Source organism: Sorex fumeus, unplaced genomic scaffold (assembly GCF_029834395.1).
Source record: "Sorex fumeus unplaced genomic scaffold, SorFum_2.1 ptg000072l, whole genome shotgun sequence".
Taxonomy (NCBI): domain Eukaryota; kingdom Metazoa; phylum Chordata; class Mammalia; order Eulipotyphla; family Soricidae; genus Sorex; species Sorex fumeus.
The window spans coordinates 12790560-12802855 of NW_026606129.1; the positions used below are offsets into that span (position 1 = coordinate 12790560).

Consider the following 12296-nt stretch of genomic DNA (forward strand, 5'->3'; position numbering starts at 1 on the left):
ACCGCCAGAGTGATTCCTGAGTGCAGAGTCAGGAGTAACCCCTAGCATCGCCGGGTGTGACTCCCCAGAAAAGTCTGGGCTTCCAATTTTTCAGTTGCTTTCTATCTGTCTCATCCACTACCATATAATTTTCTTCGTTCCCTGCATTCTTTCTCTTCTACAGTGTCTAGTGTGTTAATTATATCTACTGTTTTTTTCATTTGTAGTCGTTTTGTTTTGGGGCCACACCTGACAGAGCTCAGGTCTCAATCCTGGTGGGCTCTGGGGACCACATGGGGTACCTGAGGGTTGAACCCTGATCGGTTGAACCCTGATAGGGCATGTTCAAGGCAAATGCCCTCCCCACTGTCCTATCGCTCTACACACCCCGCTTTGTAGTAATTTAATTTGGATTTTGTTATCACAGCGGGTAGGGCGTTCGCCTTACAAGCGGCCAACATGGCCGACCCGAGTTCGAATCCTCCGCCCCTCTCGGAGAGCCCGGCAAGCTACCGAGAGTATTCGATATGCCAGACACAGTAACAACAAAGTCTCCAATGGAGACGTTACTGGGCCCGCTCGAGCAAATCGACGATCAACGGGAGGGCCTTTACCTTACCTTTTATCTAATTTGAGTTTGGTTTGAATATGTTTGTTTGTCTTAACGCTATTCTCAAACACTCCTGCTGTCTGTGGGTCTGTTTCTATTCTGTTTCTTGTATTTTCTTTGTCTTCTTTACTTTTGGGCCACATCTGCAGTGATGGGGCCCTTCTAGCATGCGGCTCAGGAGATGATGCAGTGTTGGGATTAAGCCTGGGGTCTCCCCCTGCCAACAATGAGCTCCAGCACTTGGAGTCATCTCCTTGGTCCAATATTCCTGCATTTTTCTGTTGTTTTGCATGTCTGGTAACTTTTTAATTATAAACCAGACATTACTAATGTTATATTTTTGGGTGACAAATTTTGCTCATATTTCCTTAAATAGTTCTAGGCTTTGCTCTGAGATAGAGTTTAGTCTTTTGGTTTGGTTTGGGGCTCCTCATTGATCCTGGGAGGCCCCCGGGGTCTCCCTGCAGTGCGAGGGAGGCCGTATGGTTCCAGCGTTTAAGCCTGGGGGCCCCTGAATGCCAGGCTTGTGCCCCAGTTCTTCAAGAGATTTTCCCAACCCCTCAATTTTGACTTTTTTGGGCTTTTATTTATACTGACTGTTGATATATTTAGGCTTCCCGAACTGTGCTCAGGAAACTCGGAGCCCTCTTGAGCCAACTGGGTTAATTGAGCCCTTGGTTTGCATGCGAGGCCTAAGGATACAGAGCTAGCGATCAAGGGTACAGAGCTAGTGACCACTTGACCTTGTGGCTGGGCAGGGGGCCTCCAGAGTTACACCTGGCTGTGCTCAGGGGACCAAATGGGACTGAACCTGGATTGGCCACGTGCAAAACAAAAGCACTCCCCACTGTTGGGGTCCGTGATCTAAAGAATGAGTGCAACACAAATGCAAAAATTCACTAGAGCCGGGGCTGGAGCAATAGCACAGCAAGTAGGGCGTTTGCCTTGCACGCAGCCAACCTGAGTTCGATTCCCAGCATCCCATATGGTCCCCTGAGCACCGCCAGGAGTAATTCCTGAGTACAGAGCCAGGAGTAACCCCTGTGCATCGCCGGGTGTAACCCAAAAAGAAAAAAAAATTCACTAGAGTCTTATTTCCCACCTAGCACAGAGTCCAGATATTGATCCATCAATCGATCAGGGCCGTCTTCCCAGAAAGTGAGTACATTCCTATGTCTCTGTGCCCCTTTTATACCTCAAACCCCCAACTGTCAGCCAACCTATTCCCTGATTGGTGGGCCTCAGGGGTGGTTAGGGACTTTCTGGCAGGGGCAGCTCGGGATTGGCTGCCTTTCCCTGAGTCTGCTATTTCAGTTATTTCCTTCTCTCCCTGCTGGTCCCCCAACTGCTGAGGTTGGCAGTCATTCCATCTAGGTGGACCCTAACACTAACTGTACGATTACTCTCACCCTTCATGATTTTTTTTTTTTGGCTTTTTGGGTCATACCAGGTGATGCTCAGGGGTTACGCCTCGCTCTACACTCAAGAATTACTCCTAGAAGGCTCAGGGAACCATATGGGTTGCTCAGGATTGAAGCTGGGTCAGCCAAGTGCAAGGCAAATACCCTCCCCGCCGTACGATTGCACTCGTCCTGCATGATTCTTTTTGAAAGAGCAGTAAGCAGTGTTATTGCTTCATACTGCAGAGCTGCTACATTATTCCTACCAACAGAGTGCCAGGAGGGGCTGGAATGATAGCACAGCAGGTAGGGCGTTTGCCCCTCAGGCGGCCCAACCCGGCTTCGATTCCCAGCATCCCATATGGTCCCCCAAGCACAGCCAGGAGTAATTCCTGAGTGCATGAACCAGGAGTAACCTCTGTGCATCACTGGGTGTGACCCAAAAAGCAAATAATAAATAATAAATAAATAATAAATAATTAATTAACAGAGTGCCTGGATCTTCCACCATTATCCCGAGGTCCCTTCCTACTGGTCCCAGTGACCCAGGTTCTGTTGATGACGCCCTAGGGAGTGTCTGATCCCTGGTCTGGCCTCTTTATTCTCCACCTATGAGTCCATCTAGCCTTTGTCTTCTGTTCTCTGACTCACCTCACTCAGCACGACAGCCCTCACTTTCATTCATGTTGCAGGCAACTGCAAGATTTCATCTCTCCTGGTAGCTGAGGAGTGCTCCTTGGTGTGTAGAAGCCATGTTGCTTCATCCATTCATCCGTGGTTGGGCTCCTGGGCTGCTTCCAGACCGTGGTTGTTGCAAATAATGCTGTGATGAATGCAGGTGCACGTAGGTTCTTTTCGGTGAATGTTTTGGTAAATCCCCAGGAATGGAAATGCAGAGTCATATGGAAATTCTATTCGTAATATTTAAAAAAAAATTTTTGGCCCACACCCAGTGTTGCTCAGGGTTAACTTCTGGCTCTTCACTCAGGAATCATTCCTGGAAGTGCTTGGGGGACACCTCACCCACTGCCCTATTTCTCCAGCCCCTCTTAATAATTTTTTTTAAGTCTCCAAGCTGTTTTCCAAAGAGACTGGACTGGAAGGCAGTCCCTCTAGCAGTAAATGACAATTCATTTTCAGCCACATCGCCAACAGCACGTTTTTTGTTTTCAGACCTTTAAAACCACAAGTGCTTGGGATGGGAGACGTGTGCTGAAAGTAGACAAAGGACCAAGTGTGCTAACCTCTCAGTTTCTATATTGCAAACCATAATGCCCAAAAGTAGAGAGAGAGTATGGAGAAGATTGTCTGCCATGGAGGTAGGGAGAAAGTTGGAAAGAGAAGTATACTGGGGACATTGGTGGTGGAGAATGTGCACTGGTGGAGGGATGGGTGTTTGATCATTGTGTGACTGAAACTCAAACATCAAAGTTTTGTAACTGTATCTCATGGTGATTCAATAATAAAAAATAATAAAACCACAAGTGCTTATGAGGGCCAGAGGTAGAGATGGACAGTGAATGGTGTTTGAAAATGCAAAGTGAAGAGATATATCAAGGTTTAAAGAGAAAGTATTGGGGCCAGAGTGATAGTACAGCAGGTAGGGCATTTGCCTTGCACACATCCTACCCAGGTTCGATCCCAGGCATCCCATATGGTCCCCTGAGCACTTCCAGGAGTAATTCCCGAGTGCATAAACCAGGAGTAAACCCTTTGCATCATGGGTGTGACCCAAAAAGCAAAAGGAAAAAAATCACCTTATCACTGTATCACTGTCATTCGGTTGTTCATCGATTTCCTCGAGCAGGCACCAGTAACATCTCCATTTGTCCTAGCCCTGAGATTTTAGCAAGTGCCACATTGGAGGCTCTTTCAGGGTCAGGGGAATGAGACCCATCATTGTTACTGGGTTTTGGCATATCAAATACGCCACAGGGAGTTTGCCAAACTCTGCCATGCGGGCAGGACACTCTTGGTAGCCTGCCGGGTTCTCTGAGAGTGAGAACTAGGCAATAAGAGGTTGTGCAGCCACAACTGCGGCTGTACACCTCCAGGAGCTTGGTTTTATAGTCTCTGAATCTTGGCCGTCAATGGGATAACATGATGCCAGGGGCAGTTGGTGGGTGTAACTGCCTAGCTACTGGAAGATGAGGGATCTGGGTAAGGAGGCCCAGTCCTGATCCGAGCAGGCTTGGAGATCTCAGCCCCAGGTCCCACACGCCTGGATGCCTCTGCCAGTTCTTTCATGCATGAGGCTCATCCAAGCGTGAGGAGAATGATCCAAGTGGTCCAAGTAGTCCGAAAAGAAAAAAGAAAAAGGAGAAAGTACTGTGTTCAGCTATGAGGCCATCACTATGGAAATTCTCTCAAGGGCCTGATGGGGCATCCAGGAGATGGAACAGTGGGAGACAGAAGGCCAGAGCTAGCAGCTCAGACACTGCAGGAGTGCAGGGACGCCAAAGGAGCTGGGCCAGCAGAATCAAGCTGGTCAGTGGGCATCTCTTAGGCGCTTCTGAAAAGAGCAGTCCCCACTCCCATGACCTACGTCTCTACCATTCAATTTCTCTACCAGCCTCAGCAATCTGACTTTTGCCCTTAGACTCACTAGCCTGTCTCTGGAAAGCACCTTCCTCATTTGCTTGGACCATCTGAAGCACATGAGGTGTGCTCTCTCTCTTCTTTGATTTCTTCTCTCCCCTGTGCTTTTCCAAATTCCCTCTATTTTCATTCCACTTCTGAGCACCAACTGCATCTTCCATCACCTAAAAGTCTATGTCTTCTGGGGGCCAGAGAGAGTAGAGTGGGTAAGATGTTTGCCTTGTGTGTGGCTGACCCGTGTTTGAGTCCTGGAATGCCATGTGGTCCCCTGAGCACTGCCAGGAGTAATCCCTGAATGCAGTGCCAGGTGTGTGCCCCAAAAAACAATACAAAACAAAACAAACCAACAACAACAACAACAACAAAATAAAACAATAACAATTAAGTCAATGTCTCCCAAGGGTTTGTTGATGACTTTCATATTTCTTTGTCCTCTCTTGCTTCCTCATGTCAGGCCTCACTAATGCATTATTTCTGGGCATTTGCAGGTCTCAAGGGTATCTCAAATTTGAGATATTTAGGGCGTGGCTCATTATCCTTCGATCTTAGTATGAAGTTTCTCTTTTTAGATACTTCTCTCTAGTGATATAATCAACCATGAAATGATCAGATCCCATTCAGAAACTTCCATGGTATCCTAATCTTCTTTCTCTTCCCACACTGAATCAATAGGTTCTACTAATCTTTCTTCCTAAATGTGTCTTCTACTCACATATTTCTTTCTATTTTCATTCCAGTACAGTTTAGAACTCCAGTAAGTGGCAGACTATGAGGTTTCAGGCAATTCCTATGAGAAAAGCTTGTAAAGATGGAGCAAATATTTTAGAACATAATCCCTTTGAAGCGCCACTGGGGCCACGAGGGAAATGTGAGGTTGATATAGAAGAGAAAAGAAGGGGCACTTGGGAAGAGTATCTGGCACTTAGCCCCATTTCTTTCTCAAGGAAATGACTGATTCTGAAAATTAAATAGGTTTAGAAGTAAGTGAGCTTATGGACATGGGGAGGTAAAGATTGGAGTATCAATACAACCATTCAGCTCATTGAAAGTGATCCTAGGAGCATGCAGGATGTGAAGAAATATTTATTTAAGAAAACCTATTAAATTTAGTAATAACAACCCTGGTATTGAACCTTCCTCCCATACTCTTACCTCTTAGGTCAATGACCCAGAAATTGCTCAAGTCAAGAATCCAGGTAAAGTAAACCAGGCCTGGTAAAGCCAAGAACCCAAGGTTCCCTCTCCTCACAGCTCCGGGTGGATATATTCCTAGAAAGACTCTCAGACTTTCTATTAGTGCCCCCAGTTACCTATTGTGAGACTAAACTGGAAGAAGTAAAACTGAACTGTTCTGGTACCCAGACTCACTTGTGGAATAAGATTTGGTTCAGGTACTTTCACTACTGAGAGTGTTAGGGTCCCTATTTCCCTTTTTCTGACTTGTGGGGTATAGAACTACATTGGGGAGGGCAAGCTTAGGAGATGCCTGCTGTCAGCAACTCCAGAGGGCTCTCAGTTCTGAAAACGAAGGTGTTTCTCAGAGAGAAGCCTGTCACAGCTTACTCATATATCAGGGTCATGCTTAGAGATTTTGTCCAGAGAGTGAAGCAACTCAAAACTTCAAATCTCTCCTAAGAGAACCGGGACTTCCTTTGCAACTAAGTTTGGAGAAATTTAGCCTCCGTACTCTCATAAACAATGAAGTTTGTGCCCAAAGGCAACTGGGCAAGACTTAGAGATTTTTCAGAGAAAAAGGCTTAACTGACTAGTTTTCTGGAGAGAAACAATGAGAGAGATGACCATTTGGAACCCTTGTTGAGTGAGAACAAATCTCAAACCCTGAGCAGGGGAAATATCTTTACAGATTAAGTCAAGTACAACAGTCAGACCAAACTGTCCTCTTGAGTTTTCTGTTACTTGTCATCGATTGCAAGACCACTCTCAGTTTTGATAACTCTCAAAAAAGACTCAACTCTTAGAATGCACTAGTAATGGTTATACTCATGGTTATATAGGTTATTAAATAAAAATGATACAGTAAGGTCAAAAGTGTTTAGGGGTATGCCCAAGAATATGAACTCCACTTCTGAACTTATATTATTTCATTATTAGTATTATTTAATAACTTCTATTATTATTGCCTTACGTAATAAAGGATTCCTACTCTCTTAGTATTGCTATGCAATTAAGCACATGGAATATTGCCAACCAGGGAAGCTTACCTGGACATAGAAGTTCAGCTCTATGAAAAAGGTTAATTGATATATTGCCCATACGTTTAATCGCAGTGTACAGGTTGATTGATTCTGCTGACCCAAGGTGACCAGCCTAAATCAGAGTATTGCTCTCTCCAGTGTGACCAGTCCCAGCCCTAAGGCCACTCTCACACTAAATCATAATGTTAGACTCTCCATGATGGCATGTGTCCCCCGGCAAACAAAAACGCTCCTATCAAGTACAACATTCTGAAGTCCGAGAGAGCACCTTCCAGAAGGTAAAGGCAAAGACTGGACTTGTTTTGAGCAAATTTAACTTCTTCACTTCACTGGATCCCTTCAAAGGATCTGATCAGTTGGTGAAGCAGTTTGTGCCCTCAGCATTGTTGAAAACAATAGAACAATCGATCACAATTAAACTTCATAGCTGTGAAAGCAACAGAGATCTGCCCGAACCACTTTCTTTTCCAGGTAGGTATTTTGGTGTACAATAGTAGCAAAACCACAATATCAGGAGTGTTTCAGGCACACAGTGTTGCCTTACACCTACCGCCAGAGTATCAGTGTCCCCTCCCCCCATCACTGTCTCTAGTCCTGAGACCCACTAACCCTCAGCAAACTTAGCCAACAGGCCAGCTCTTAGAGTCTGTTATCACTCGTCATCTTTTATTCTTCACTATATTTATTTATTCTCCATAAATAGAGGAATCATTCACTATCTTTTCTTCCTTTGACATCCTACATGATGCCTTTCAGTATCCATGTAGCAGTAACCTGCAGGATTTCGACTTTTCTTGAAGTAGTTTTACTTGGATCTCTTTTGACTGGTAGATTTTAGCTTCTTGTTTCTGGGTCATGCTCTCCTCAGCACTGGGAACTTCTCAACTATGATTTCTTTGACTAATGGTTCTTCATCAGAATTGCCTTATTGTTTCTCAGGAATTCTGATTATTTTCTTAAAATTTTATTTATTTATTTATTTTGCTTCTTGGGTCACACCCAGAAATTCTCAGGGATTCCTCCTGGCTCTGCACTCAGGAATCACTCCTGGCAGTGCTTGGCGTGCCATATGGGATGCCAGAGATTGAACCCACATCGGCCGTGTGCAAGGCAAATGCCCTACCTGCCCTGCTATCACTCCAGCCCCCAAATTCTGATGATTTTTGTGTTGTTCCTCTTGAATTCATCCCATGTCTGGAGCCAGAGTGATGGTAAACCAGATAGGGCATTTCCCTTGCATGTGGTCAACCCAGGTTCCATCCCCAGCACTTCATATGGTCCCCTGAGCACTGCCAGGAGTGATTCCTGAGTGCAGAGCCAGAAGTAACCCCTGAGCACAGCTAGCTGTGGCCCAAAATTTTTTTTAAAAATTAAAAATTCATCCTACCCCCACTTTCCTTATAGTTCAGTAGTATTTTATTGTGTAAATAGAACACAATTCTTTATCACTTTCCACCAGTGAGAAGCCCATACACCAGACTCCTTTGATCACAGGGGGACTGTGGAGACCCCCAAGCCTGAAGCCCTGGAGAAGCAGCCTCAGACACTTCACACTGTGGAACAGCTGTGAGAGACGTCGTCACTAACACAATCTATCCAGTCACTGACAATTAAGCTTGAGAGACCACATCAAATTCGGTCAGCGAGTGGGGAGAGAAGCACACAGAAATACACAGGGTGACTGTGATACGTCACCTAAAATGGAGAGTTTCCAACCAACAGTAATGAGACATGCAAACACACAAAAAGCATAATTCATACGCCAGGAGAAAAGGAAGGCAGCAGGGACTGCCCAGGAGGACCACAAAGATATTTAACAAAGGTCCTAAAATTTCCATTATAAATAGATTCATGGAACAACAGAATTGTGATAAAAGAAGGAAAGAAAGGAAATGACAATTTCATACCAAAGGCAAAGTATTGATAGAGAGATATAAGCAATAGTTTAAAAAGTGAACGGAAATTCTAGAGTGGATGCATATAATAACTAAAGGGGTGAAAAGCAATGAGAGGGGTTTAACAATGAATTTGAATTCATGGAAGAGTGAAAGATTATTCAATCCAATGAACAGAGGGATAAAGAAATGAAGAAAGTGAACAGAAAGCAACAGGCACAGCAACATGCATTTGATGGGCGCACCATACAGGAACAGAAATAAAGGAAGAAGTCATGGTTGAAAACTTCCCATATTTATTGTGAAAAATATTCACCTCTTCTCTGGAAATTTTTAAAATTCCAAGTAGAATAAATGCAAAGAGATTCCAAATGGATATGTTAGAGTAAAAAAAAAAACTGAGAGTCAAAAGGGGAGAGTCTTGAAACAGCAAGAAAAATGAGTCATAACTTTGTTTTTGGACAAACTTTGTTTTTGGACACTTCATTGTGATTAATTACTGCCTTTTCACCAGCCAACAAGAGACCAAAAGGTGGTGAAATAGCATTTAAAGGGTTTAAAAAAGAAGCTGCCAACCAACAATTCTTTACCTAGCAAAACTATCAAAGATACACGCTGCTTTGTGTGTATACAGGCATTTTCACTTTTCTTGTTACCTAACCAAGAGAAGTGAAAATCAGATTTGGGGCTAGGCACTGGCTCACATGACACAAGCACATGTTGGAGAACCAGTTTGACCCTGGCATTGCATGTTTCTCTGACTTCCGAATCAGGAACAACCCCGAACAACAAGCCATGAGGAGCCCCTAAAAACTATTCCAGGAATGGCTCAATAACACATCCACATAAAAATCTGCACACAATGTTTGTAGAAGTACTGTCTATAATAGCCCCCAAATAGAAGCAACTTAATTATTTACCAACTGATGACTAGATAAATGAAATGTGATCTATCCATACAGTGAATTATTTATTCATAAAGAGAAATAAAATATTGGTACATGTTGCAGTGTGAGTTAACCTAGAGAACATTGTGTCTGTCACAAAGATCATCTATAGTATGCTTTCATTTACATACATGCCCAAAGTGACATATATGTAGAGACAGTGAGTGTATAAATGGTAAGGGGTTTGCTTAAAAATGTTCTAAAATTGACTGTAATGGTGGTGGATATATTTAGCACCTGTAAATATTCTAAATATCACTTTTACAGTTTGAAAAGACTAATTGTATTATCTGTGATATTAATTCAACTATTAAAACAAAAATCAGAGTGCACTAGAAGTAGGTAATAGGTATGGTTTGATGCTTTGTTTGAATTGTTGCCATGGGTGGATTAAGGTGATATGTGAATATATGATCTGAATTATAAATTACATAATCTCTCTTTAGCAGCAAGTAGAATCCTTTTTGAAGATCCAGAACTTCATTTTTTCCTTTGATTTTTAATATGCAATGTCCAGTACTCAAGTAAAAACCATCGGGCATCACAGAATACAGGAGTTAGCTGAAAATTCAAAAGAAAAGAGACAGACAATAGATACAGATACTCAAGTTTCAGCTGAAAAATCACTTTCTCAAACTCCCAGACTTATTAACCCCCTGTATTAATAACTCAGCCCACGCTAAGCACATGCTTTTCCCACATGCTTCCCAACATCCATGAGCAAGTTATTGAACTGTATTCAAAGCACTAGTTTTGTACAAATCAGAATTTAACTTGTTATAGAGCCTTTAGTTATATTCAACTTATTCTGAGAAAAACTAAAATTTATTTTCACTTACTCTTAACGTTTAACATGAGGTACATACAGAGCAATGAACAATACATAGATTGCATCTTGATGAATTTCCAACCTAGACACCCTATGTAAGTAGCACCGGGTCAGGGAATAGAACATTTCTAGTGCCCAAGAGTTCTCCTAAGAGCTCACTCATGTCCTTTCCCAGCCATAAACCTTTACCAAGGATAACTGAGTCCCTGTCTTCTAACACTGTCTTTTAATTCTTCCAAGATTAATTGGTCATTTCAAGTTAAGTTAATTTTGTGAATAAAATAATAAGATGTATGGCAGGATGCAGCTTTATTCACTATTGCTAAGGGCTGCGTGTCATCCTTGTGCAGGGGCCATGCTAATCTTCTCTGTATCGTTCCAATTTTAGTATATGTGCTGCCAAAGCAGGCTGGAGCGATAGCACAGCGGGTAGGGCATTTGCCTTGCATGTGGCCGACCCAGGTTCAATTCCTCCGCCCCTCTCAGAAAGCCCGGCAAGCTACCAAGAGTATCTCGCCTGCACAGCAAAGCCTGGCAAGCTATCCATGACATATGCAGTATGCCAAACACAGTAACTAGTGTCACAATGGAGACGTTACTGGGCCTGCTCGAGCTAAGGGCTGCAAACAACTAAAAATTCCCATCAAGTGGGGACTGAGTAGTTGTTTTGTGGTGTGCGTGTATATATATGTGTATATGAAATTCTGTATGACCATCAAATGTCAATGTATTGATAGGAAAAATATACTAACACATAAAGATGTACAAGGTATGTCAACAAAGTGGAAAATAAAGTTTCATACACCTAGTTGTCTATCTGTACCTTACCCATATTAAAATAAAAATTTAGTGTTTATGCATTATTTATGTTTACAAATGCAAGGTAGCTGACCTAGAAGTGCACATGTCAACTATTTACAACCAAGAGAAGGGGTTACACATGCAAAGCATGCATGAAACATGGTTTATTTCTAAAACTTTACTTACCAATTGAACATTAAAAAAATTACAATACCTGAAACTTGACTCTGGGTTTGTAAGGATTGAATTCGTCGATTGCCTCGAGCAGGCCCCAGTAACGTCTCTTTCATCCTAGCCCTGAGATTATATTCAAGGCTGTTTAGGAGAGTGAGACCCATCAATGTTACTGGTATTTGGCATATTTGGTACGCCACGGGGAGTTTGCCAGACTCTGCCCTGTGGGCAGGCTACATTCGATAGCCTGCAAGTTTGTCCAAAGTAGAAATAAGACAATAAGATGTCATAAAAAAAAGTTCTGTTAAGATGTCGCGCGGCCGCATTTGCGGCCGCGCGGTTCCGGGATCTGGATTTTATAGTCTCTGAGTCTTGGCCGCTGATGGGATTACACGGCGCCAGGGGGCCAGGTGGTGGGTGTGACCCCCGCCTACTGGAATTTGGAGGATCTGGGTGGAAGATGCTCGACTCCAATTCGAGTAGGCTTGGAGGTCTCGGCCCCGGAACCCGCGTGGCTTTGTCCCTCTGCCAGTACCTTCAGGTGTGCGGAGAGTGGTCTCAGCATGGTGGTGGCTGGTCCTGGAGGTCTTCGGCTGCCGTAGCCCTGGTCGGGGTGGGGAGGAAAGCTCAACCCGCTCCCCTCCAAGGGACTCCGGGAAGGAACACCCAGGCGCGGGGGCAGAGACTGCACTGTTCTCGTCCGGGATCTGGATTTTATAGTCTCTGAGTCTTGGCCGCTGATGGGATGGAGCGATAGCACAGCGGATAGGGCGTTCGCCTTACAAGCGGCCAACATGGCCGACCCGAGTTCGATTCCTCCGCCCCTCTCGGAGAGCCCGGCAAGCTA

General features: G+C 43.9%; 1 non-coding gene across 1 annotated transcript; it reads right to left on the reverse strand.

Moving 5' to 3' along the window:
• Positions 1-10779: 10779 nt before the first annotated feature.
• Positions 10780-10882, reverse strand: LOC130037927 (U6 spliceosomal RNA). The gene has a single exon (XR_008794513.1). It is a non-coding gene; the product is annotated as a U6 spliceosomal RNA (small nuclear RNA).
• Positions 10883-12296: the final 1414 nt, after the last annotated feature.